Genomic DNA, 10,626 nt, shown 5'->3' with positions numbered 1-10,626 from the left:
CCCTGTTAAACACAATTAAACGAGAACGTTTTTTTTATATAGAAGTTTCTCTAATTTTTTATCTATGTTAAAGCAAAACTGTATATAGGAATCCCGTATTGTATACATGAGGGTGTTCCTAATTCTCTTATCGCTAGAGTGAAATCAAATTGTATAGATATCTCGTGTTATTCGGAGGTTATCTCACACAAAATTCTTATGCTATCATTTTCGACAGTGAAATTCGATTCAGCAAACGTATTATTTGGAAATTATTTGGAATGAATTTTGATTGGAATTGTTCAGTTATTCTCTAGATTTCTGTTGCGTTTTCGGAAAACGAAATATAATTTTGATCGGAGTCCATTCTGAAAAATTCCATAATATCCACTCAATTCCGTGAATTATCGTGTTTTTATCTTTGTTACGAATAATTGACGCTTATCACGCCGCACAATTAATAAATTTCTATTGTTTATAACGAGAAACGATTTGTAATTATCTCTTATAAAGTACACATTTAAATCATAATACTTTGTTTCAATAAAGTGATATATTTTAGAAAAAAAGATGATAGGAGTTATAAATTATTCCTTTTAATCTTTACAATTGATATAATTGTTTTTGTCATTAATATAGATTCAAATGTGTTTTGCGTTGCGTGTCTTATTTTTTGATTAAATCGCAATTTGTTTATTATTTTTGGATTGATAGTGCGTATGAATAAATCGAACAGTACAATAAAAAGTAACAATATATCTTTTATAATTAATTCAAATACAAGAAAGAAAATATTCAACGTGTGAATTCAGTAATTAAATATTTTGATAACACATAGACTGACGCGTGATTTTTGCGTTTGTTTTTGTGGCGTACAACGCTCTATTGTTCACATTAATTGTAAGTTAAGTTGATTGCCACTCGCGCGACAGGCAGATCTTGGAACGTGTCATCGCATTATTATCTCTCAAAACACAATTATTTCTTATAAAAAATTAACGGTTATCAATTGGCGCAATCAATGAACTCTTACAATTAATAACGATTATTTATCAAAACATGTTTCACAAGAATCATTAATTCGATGTAAAAATCGAAGTACTATGTGATAGGAACTTCACAATTCTATTCCGACGTTTACGAGTGATAATTATATTTTCACACAATGATGTTTGAATTCGAATGATATCTCGTTACACTTTTTTCAACTTAAATATAATTTATTCATTGTCATTTCTTTAGTAAAAAAAACAACATAATAACACGACGAATTGCAGAACAGTCCGAGTGATTTAAATATGAAAAATCACAATTGCTTGTTTATGCGTTGTTCATTATTAATAATATTGTAGAACAAAATTTAATCTTTTTTTTTTCCACAACTTTTGCCAACGGATTCGAATTCAGTACGCAAAAATACATCAGAAATGACTATTCACACTTGTGTTGCAAAATGGTGTTTCTTAATCTAATTATATCATGTATTGCACGGCAGAACTGTGCGAAGTGTCGCGCGATTATCGTATTATAATAATTAATACGTACACGATCACAATTAATTATATTTTCGCAAGAGAATATGTGTGAATGAAGAAATCAGAGGAGTCAATATCCAAAGATCAAGCAATAACGAAACAACCATAGGGTAAATGTCATGATCTCTTTCTCTACATACAGCACTTATTTTTAAGAAATTATAATTATTTTATTATAGAGATTTGCTTTTATCTGCGCCTTCTAATACGAAATCCCCCGAAATAACGACCATATATATGCCTCTGATTTATATAATGTTTAAACATTTGACAGTAAACTTCTATTCAAATATACTATAAATTATCAATCACGTTGATCGCGATATACCTATGTATTTTTTAAAGAGCAAAGGATATCTAACTCACGTGCATTAATTCAATAAATTTATCTGTTAAGAATGAAATGTGACTCATGCGATTTTATCACGCGGCGGACTCACGCAACTTTGCCTCGTAAGTGGAAATAAAAGGCAGATATCGTGTCGTAATTTCTACGGAAAAGAGACACGTGCATCGCGCGAGGAAAATGTTTCAGCTTCGCGCACACAAGTCTGTAACCGCTAATTTGTTTGAGTTGAGGGCAAATAAACGGCATCGCGGGTAACGTTGCGCAGATGTGCAGCATCGAGCATAATCATCGCTGCCATTGGTTTCTTTGAAAACTCTGTGTCGCCGGTTACGTGTTTCTAATAGATATAAGCCGCTCGAATGCCCGATGTCTCATACATCTCGCTCGCCATTAACGATCTCCCGCGATGACTGGCACAGGATCGACGACGCATTCTTCAGCTCTTCTTTATCGAATAAAAGTCTATTATCGCTCAATCTCAGTCGGGAAATCGAGAATTTGCTGTGTAATTAATTGATACGAATAATTCTGTGTATACACGTCTTCGTTATCTATAAAATTCATTTTTTTCTCACACATGAAGAAATGTTCACATTGTGTGAAGTTTAATACATTTCAATTTAATGAAAAATTGAATAAAGAATATTAAATTAATGTAAGTTAATAATTAGTTGTATGTGTGCAATTACTTATGCCAGGGCACACTAAGAAAAAAAACTGAATTTTAATAAATATTTATTTGACCAACATTTACTTACATACTTACAGGAAATAAATATCTACTTGATAAGAAGAAATGATTAATAGCTTTTGAGCCGAATAAATATTAAGTCAAGGAAAAAATTTCTTCGTATTTAAAAAAATTTTTTTGCAAAGGTTTTTTATTTGTTACGAAATTTTCGTTACAATTATATCATTCGCTAGAGCAAAGTTTCAGCTTTAAGAATCTGTTTTTTAAATTGCGATATGATGATTTTTATCGGAGTTATGAGCAATCAAAATCAGAATGCTCCTTTACTTAACTCGCGAATAATTCAGGAATGAAAAATCATAGGAACGTTAAAAAAAAATTATTTTGTAGGAAAAGCTTCAAGCTTTTATGATAGATAAATCGAAAATTTTCGTAAATTTTTTTTGAACACGTGAGAGATCCTCAAAGTGAAAAGAAAATTTTCATTCTTTTTCAGTTCGTAGTTTTTTTAAATGTAAAAATGATCAAACTCACAGAAATTTAAAAAATATAGTAACGTTTCGAAAGTAGAGATTTCAAATCTATTTTTGAAATCTATTTTTTTAAATTTAAATTTCGTTTTTGACGAAGATATTGTATATACAATTTTGAATAAAAAAATACGAAGAAACTTTTTCTCCAACCCAATATATCTTTATACAATATTTGATAAATATTTAGTCGGTACTATTTAAACAAATGATTTATTAAAATTTATTTTCAGTATATTTTTTTCCAATGCACGCACAATAAATTATATTCCTTTCGCAAGATTGACTGAATTTTTATCTTACGTTTACGAATTCTCTAATGTTTACGGAATTAGAATGCCCTAGATTTATAAAAAGAAGCAAATACGTATGTTGCAAATACGTAACCTATGGCCTATTTGCTATGATTACGATTATGATTATTTAGGTTCCGACAAAGATAATAGTAGCAATTTCAATTCGTTTATGTATGCTTGCTTAATAAACAGAAAAAAATTTAAGAGCGCAATTATCGATCTACGATCCTGGCAATTTGCCTTACGCGGAATCGCTAATTTCTCCAGCAATTAACATACACCTTTGTACTATGCGTGTCTCGTCACTACAGCCGACTTCCCCAAATAAGTTACCTTCGGGATTTGTTTTCCCAACCGAATCTCGCTCGTCAGTGAGCAGCGAGTGGTCCGCCGTGCCTCGAAAATACATAATGCATCGTACGCCGAGGTAACGTCTATTTTGGGTTTAATTGGTTACATTAAGCCCCTGGCAGGCCGGTTAATTTAACGCAACGGCGATGTTAGTCTGCCACTCATTATCGCGCGACGATCGAGCGCGTAATTTCCCTCCCGCGTCCTCGCGTGCATTGCACTCGCGCGCCATTTTTTTTTTTTTCGATCGACGAAGGAGAGCAGCGTCTCCGTCGCTTTTGTCGTCTTGTCCCATAAGCATCTTTACGAGCGCTATCGGACATTACACGCCGCCCAGTTGTAAACATGAAGATTGCAGAAATGAGTCATTAACGCATCTCATACGTCTCCGTATCCATCTCGTCGACCTTCGTCATTTGCTCTGGACAATTTTCGTGAAGCCGTCGTATATTCGGTACGGACGAACTAAACGAGATGCGGCATTCATGCCAGATTTACAGATCATTAAAACGAAAATGATCTTTTCCTTGGAATCAGTCGACCAATAAATATGGATTTCCTTATCGATCAGCCTTGATGAGATGTGAATCTCTCGCAACACTTCATGAATGCTCGATTTAAATGCGAATCGGCGTGCACGTGTTCATTTAAAATTACTGACAGCTAATTAAGATAAGTATGTGCGACACAGAACGATCGAGAAAGATGTAAAATAAAAAATTCTTTAAGTCAGTTTAAACTCGTTGATTTTTTTATACATTTCAGTGATAAAATAAAAATTACAATAGAAAATTTGACAAAGCAAACAGATTTTATCTAGAAATCTGTTTGCTTAAAACGTACGTATAGTTATGTCGGCAGGTAAAACTACCTGACTAATTCATCATAATTCTATGGAGCGAAAAAAAAAAGAATGATTATCGGAGAACCGATCTTCGCTGCAATTTCCGCGATAGTAAATAATTCGATGAACGCGCATTCTTAGTCGTTTCTATTCATCATCGTTCGGCTTTTTGCGTTTGACTGCATGGCAAAGAGCGCAGTATAAGATCAAGTTTTTGTCTCAGGTGATTCAGCAGATTCTGCGATTAAGTAGGCGAACCTTTCAGAATCAATTTTGCGGTCGGCGCGCGATTGGCGGCTGCGCTTCCAATTACGATTCCTAATCAAACATTATCTATGCGCATCTATGTTCTGCATCTATTCTTCATTATGCTCTCGTTGATTATGCCGCGTCTGTCATCACTTTAAAAGTGACTGCGAATGTGACGTTTAAATCGATGGCTATGTCGTCATTTAGCAATCGTTCGCTGCAATAAGAAGGTGCAAAAAACGCATTTACGTCGTACACTTGTTTGTAGCAAAAAGCTTTACATTGCACTTCTATTTTTAATTTTTTAATCTGGAAATATCATTTGATTTTTTTATGTGAATGGTTACCTGAAATGTTTTTACACGCAAATTAAAAATCATTATTATTAATTAAATATTGTATATTATTGATTATTCTGTAATTTATTTGAGATTAATATTGTGTATAAATTTAACATTTATACACAAAGACACAAAAAATACACACAAAAAATAAGAAGAGATAAAAATATGAATTTTTGATTAGTAAAGAAAATTACTATTAACTTTATTTTTTCTCTGCTAGAATGCAAAAAACCCGCGGATTTAATATTGTAGTTGCATATGTATAATATATAAAGAAAATATTGTATTATAAATCCTAGAAAAATCTATAAAATTTATATTAAATAAGCAAATATAAAACTAATTGTAAATATAGAGATATCGTATAGTAAAGAATTTTTTTCATGTCTTATGACAATTTTCAGTTTTATTTATTCAAAGTACATATCGGCTTCTATTTTCGATACTTTAGTCAAGATAAATGTTTAGGTACTTTAAATTATAGACAAATTTCAAATACGTGACAAGAGATCTAACTAATAAGCGTGATAGGAAAAAAAAATAAAAGGTTACGTGAAAATTTCTACTACAATGAAAATTTTCTTTCTCTGCTAAACAAATGTGAGCTCGCCGAAAAGAAATTCGGACAAAGATATCAATCTTAAGACATCTCTTTCGGCTTCATTTGACAGGGCAAGAGATACTTATCGAAGAATCGAGGTGGGCTCGATTCCGGATCATCTGTAGGTATAGCCGACTGCAATAGGTATATGTTTAGAGTAGGAGCGAAAGAGCGCGGTAATTGGACGGAAGCCATCAATTATCGAAGGACGAGAGAATCCTGGGAGAGAAGCCCCGGCGGTTTTCGGTCACTCCCGCCCTCTTTCCCTGCCTCGTTATCCACTGATTACCGATCTCTCTCTTTCTCTCATGGTGGCTTAACCCTCAAACATCGCTATTGGTGGTCCCAGAATTGCGAGTTTAGCAAGGTGGTCTGGTATTAAATCATAAAATGCCAGCAGGAGAGAATGGAATGAGAGAGAGAAAGAGAGAGAGGGATGGGCGGGGGGGGGGGGGAGAGAAGGGAGCGCATCCTTCCGTCGAAATTTTATTGCCGCGGTAACTGACGTGCGCCGTTGAGGGTCTCTTATGTTTCGCCGCCCTGTGCTCACCGAACAATCGACACGATTATTCACGCGAAATGATATTTGATTAAAGTAGCATCTTAATTTCTAGCCAATCGTAAATCATCACCGCTGCGGTATAATTTCTGCTAATATATAGCTAATATATATTTCGTGTTTGCAAAATAGAGGGACACGTTATTTAAATTGTACGTCACTTGAAAATGATCTCGTAAAATACATACTCGAACGAGAATCTATTTCTGCAAAATCAAATATCAAAATTTTTTTTGAGTAATTAACATTGGAAATTAGAGGTTTTAAAATTTTGATTTTTAATAATAAATTTTGAATATTAGATATCTTCATAATTTTATAAAACGAATTTTTATTAATTGTTTCGAATGGTTTTAATCGATGTAAAATTATGGAATGCAGCATTTTGCGCATTACAGAAGTGAATATAGCTGTGGGCGTTTATAAGTATCCATAAGAAATGTAATAAAAAATTTTTCGAAATTGAAGTCATACATTTTCGAAGTTATTAGGCATGTCAGTTTTTTTCATGTCTCTGATTTTATCGCACTACTTTGTATTTGCGTAATAATTATCTGTTGGATGATATGATCTAGATTATAAAGAAAAAAAGTATTACGGCTTGCGTACAATCTTGAATCCGTTTCCGGTGATGACGTATCTTGCGCCATCTAGAAAAGATACTGATTTAGAACAAGACGAGAAATTTCTATCGGCTTTCGCACATATTCAATTAACGCAATCAATTAATTCGTAATCAATTACTTTTACTATAATTATAATAGGCATGTACAATGCAATTACATATTCGTTGATTATATATAATAACGAAAACATTTTCAGTTAGTTTACATAAGAATAAGTATCCTTACATCTGTTTACACAATATTTTCTTAAAGGTAGTTTCTTTAGTGACACACTTTTGCTAATGTTTGTAAAACTTTTGGAAGCATTCCTAGAAAACGTTTTTTCTCTTTTAATTTTTTGCCGACTTCCACAACATTCACGCGAATCCTTCACGTTGTTCCTTCACGTTTATGCCACTCATAAACCTGCGTTTTCTTCATTGCATCTCAACATACACCTTTTCAGACATTTGTAATGTCTTTAAAGAAGATTTGTGAAGCAAAGGTAAAATTTTATATTTGCACTATTCTAAATCGATATTTCCAAATGCAACGAATCATTAAAAAGTAGGAACAAATAAATAACTCCGCTTAATGATAACAATGTCTAAGATGAGAAATAAAATTCTGAAGTAAAATCATGAATGCTGTGGATGCTGCTCTTGATAATAAAAAAATATTCCACGCGGTATTATTTATTTTAAAAAATTATCAGAGAAATTATTTCGTAGGTAACTTATATTACGTAAATAACACGTCAAATTATATATCATGACTATGATACACATGATTCCCAGAAAAACTTTAGCTATCACCTATAGCAGGAATTTCTACAAAATATGTAAGATTAAAGAATCAATTGTAGATATAAGTATACAGTTGTTCGGTCAGAGATTATTATTTATTTTAAATATAACAATACGAGAAAATATTTTAAGCCTAACTTAAATGTTTCCAAAAATGCAATAAGCTAAATCTTATACTTCTAATATAAGATACCGCATGAAATGTACACAGTTATCTATAATTATAATTATATCTTTAATACCTGAAATTTTTGTTGTTCATCAGAAATATTTTGTTGATTTTTTTCATGCTTTATCAGAAGTTACCAATCATTGAGATGAATCATAAAGATTCATGCTAAAAAATTTCAAACTTGAATATTAAAAATTTTTTACTAATTTTATCAGAAAGATGCTCAGGAAGTGATTATGAGATCGGCATATATTGATTTTTTTGAAAAAAATCTAAATTTGTCGTTATATAATAAATCAACATGTGAATGTATTTTTAGGGTATTAATATTTAGAATATTTTAATAATTTAGATACTTTAATAATTTAGATAAAAACTTTAATGAATAAACGTTAGAAGAAGAGAGAAATGATGATCTCTTAAGTTGTATCAGACTACTAATTGAGGATTGCAAATTGAAGATTAGAATTCGGTCAATCAATTTTAATCATTTCATCTGGATTAATTATATTTTAATTTTCAATTCGCAATCCTCAATCTTCAATACATATACATTGAAAAAATGATTATATATCAACAGCATCATTTTAATTGAAAATAAAATTTTGTTAATTCACACAATAACACTATTAATGAAATAAAGTCTATTTTTTATTCCTGCACTCTCTGAACTGATGCACACTATGTAATAAAATTTTATTTGTTTTATTAGTATTATTGTTATAAATCAACAAGATTATTTTCAATTAAAATAATGCTGTTGATACAATATCATTTTTTCTGTACTCTTGATATTTTAGACTACTTATATACTAAAAGAACCGAGTTAAAAGTTAGAAAGATAATTAACTTTTTTGATTATGATTTTTAATACTTTATCTTCGGACTCTGAAAGTCGACTTGAGATTCCAAGTATCTCCGATGTAGCATCGCTTTTTCCGATCGGAAATATACCAATTAAACTTTCCGATAGACTGTTGACGGAGTAATCGCGCGTATTCGATTCCGTTTCTACGCGTCCCATACAATATGCATCTTCATTCGGGACCAGTTTTTCTGCGTGCACGCGTACGAGAAATGCGCATTTAAAAAGCCACCTATCTGGATCTCGACTGGCGGAACGCATATTGCAGGTGCATGTCGGGGTACAAAAGAATCCTATCCATAATCGCGCGTTCTGCTCTTCGCTCGGTCCGTCGCATTCTCATGCCGCTAGGAGATCGCCGTCCTGTCTGTCGGATCTCTGCTAGAAGTTCTTCCGGGAAGGTCGATCGCGCAAAGCCGCAGGCGAATTTCCACGTAATCCAGCGGGATGGTCGAAGGTAGATGAAGGGCTCGCTCGCACGCTCTCGTTCGGAATTTAATGACGTTTAAAGACCTCGATAGGTGAACCGTCGCCATGCGAGATGCGCTTTTTTTTTGTGTCTGCAAAAATCGTTTATTTACGAGACCCTCTTAAATTGCGCCACTTATCCCGTGAGAGAGTGTTGAATTGTAGTAATGCCTTATTGCGCGTCGGAAATTTAAAAGTTTCATTTAAACGACGACGTTATGAGAAACCGCATGTTTTTCTGCAGCAGAAAATTATCAGAAAAATTGCTTCCTGCCACAATTCTCCTTGAAGGATTATTAATTCTCTATAATTTAAGCAGAATCAATGATATACAAAATGTACCAGAAGAGAGTTAATCATGTATATTATCATGCCACTTTTTTTTCGTTCGGGTATTGCTTCGAGTATGTTTTTCCGCCCTAGTTGCGGCTATAATTATTACGTGTCAATTGGCGAATATGTCTGTACTATTTGGATACAGGATACAGAATTCATACGTACAAATTCGACGCATGCCAACAATTAAGGTTTACAAATGATTGAGACTCGATAAAACTTTGTAATTTTAAATGCAGAAATGATATAGAGACAAAAAAATGAAGTTAACAAAATAAAAATGATAGTTAATAGTAAAAAATTTTTTTTTAATCTTATTTTTATAATAAAGCAAAAAATAAAGAGTGTTATTATTTTTTTGTTATGAACATATAAGTATGTTCTTTTGAAAGAACTTTTTTTTCCTTTTATTTTTCTTTTTATGACATTTGTCTTATCTTTTTGATCTTCTTACTGTATTACATTCTTATTCCACTTCCGAGTATTGTTTGAATAGAGGACAGTTCACTTTCTGTTAATCAGGAATTCGTTGAGGCAAGCGTTCTAGATAGTTCAGACGATTCTGTAGACCTTTGTATATTTTAACATCGTTCTATTACTTATACAATTCACTTAAGTTGAAAATGTCTTAAAATAAAATTGAAAATCTTATATCAAAATAAAGAAGATATCAATCCAACATCTGATTATTGATTGTTCACTAAATAATTGCGCCGTTTATCATTGCTGACTCTCATTAGGCTACTATTTATTGTTGAAAATCTTATATAATTTGCCTTACAAACTTATAATTTTCTTGCGCTATGATTATATAGATATAGATTTGTTTTCAAATAGTTATATAATACAGATCATTTTCTTAATTCTTGCAAAATTACCGATATTTTCTGTTAAGGAGGAATGTCGTGAATGATGAATCCTATTTTTTATTATATTTATTATCTAGCGTAGTCTTATTATTTTTCCTAAAGTCATTTATTACACCGGGTAATAGTCTTTGTTGAAGCTAATTCGAGGAATGAATGGCGATTGTCGGAAGCGACGTG

The sequence above is a fragment of the Atta cephalotes genome (genome assembly GCF_000143395.1).
Source record: "Atta cephalotes unplaced genomic scaffold scaffold00008, whole genome shotgun sequence".
NCBI lineage: Eukaryota > Metazoa > Arthropoda > Insecta > Hymenoptera > Formicidae > Atta > Atta cephalotes.
This window is presented reverse-complemented; position numbering follows the sequence as displayed.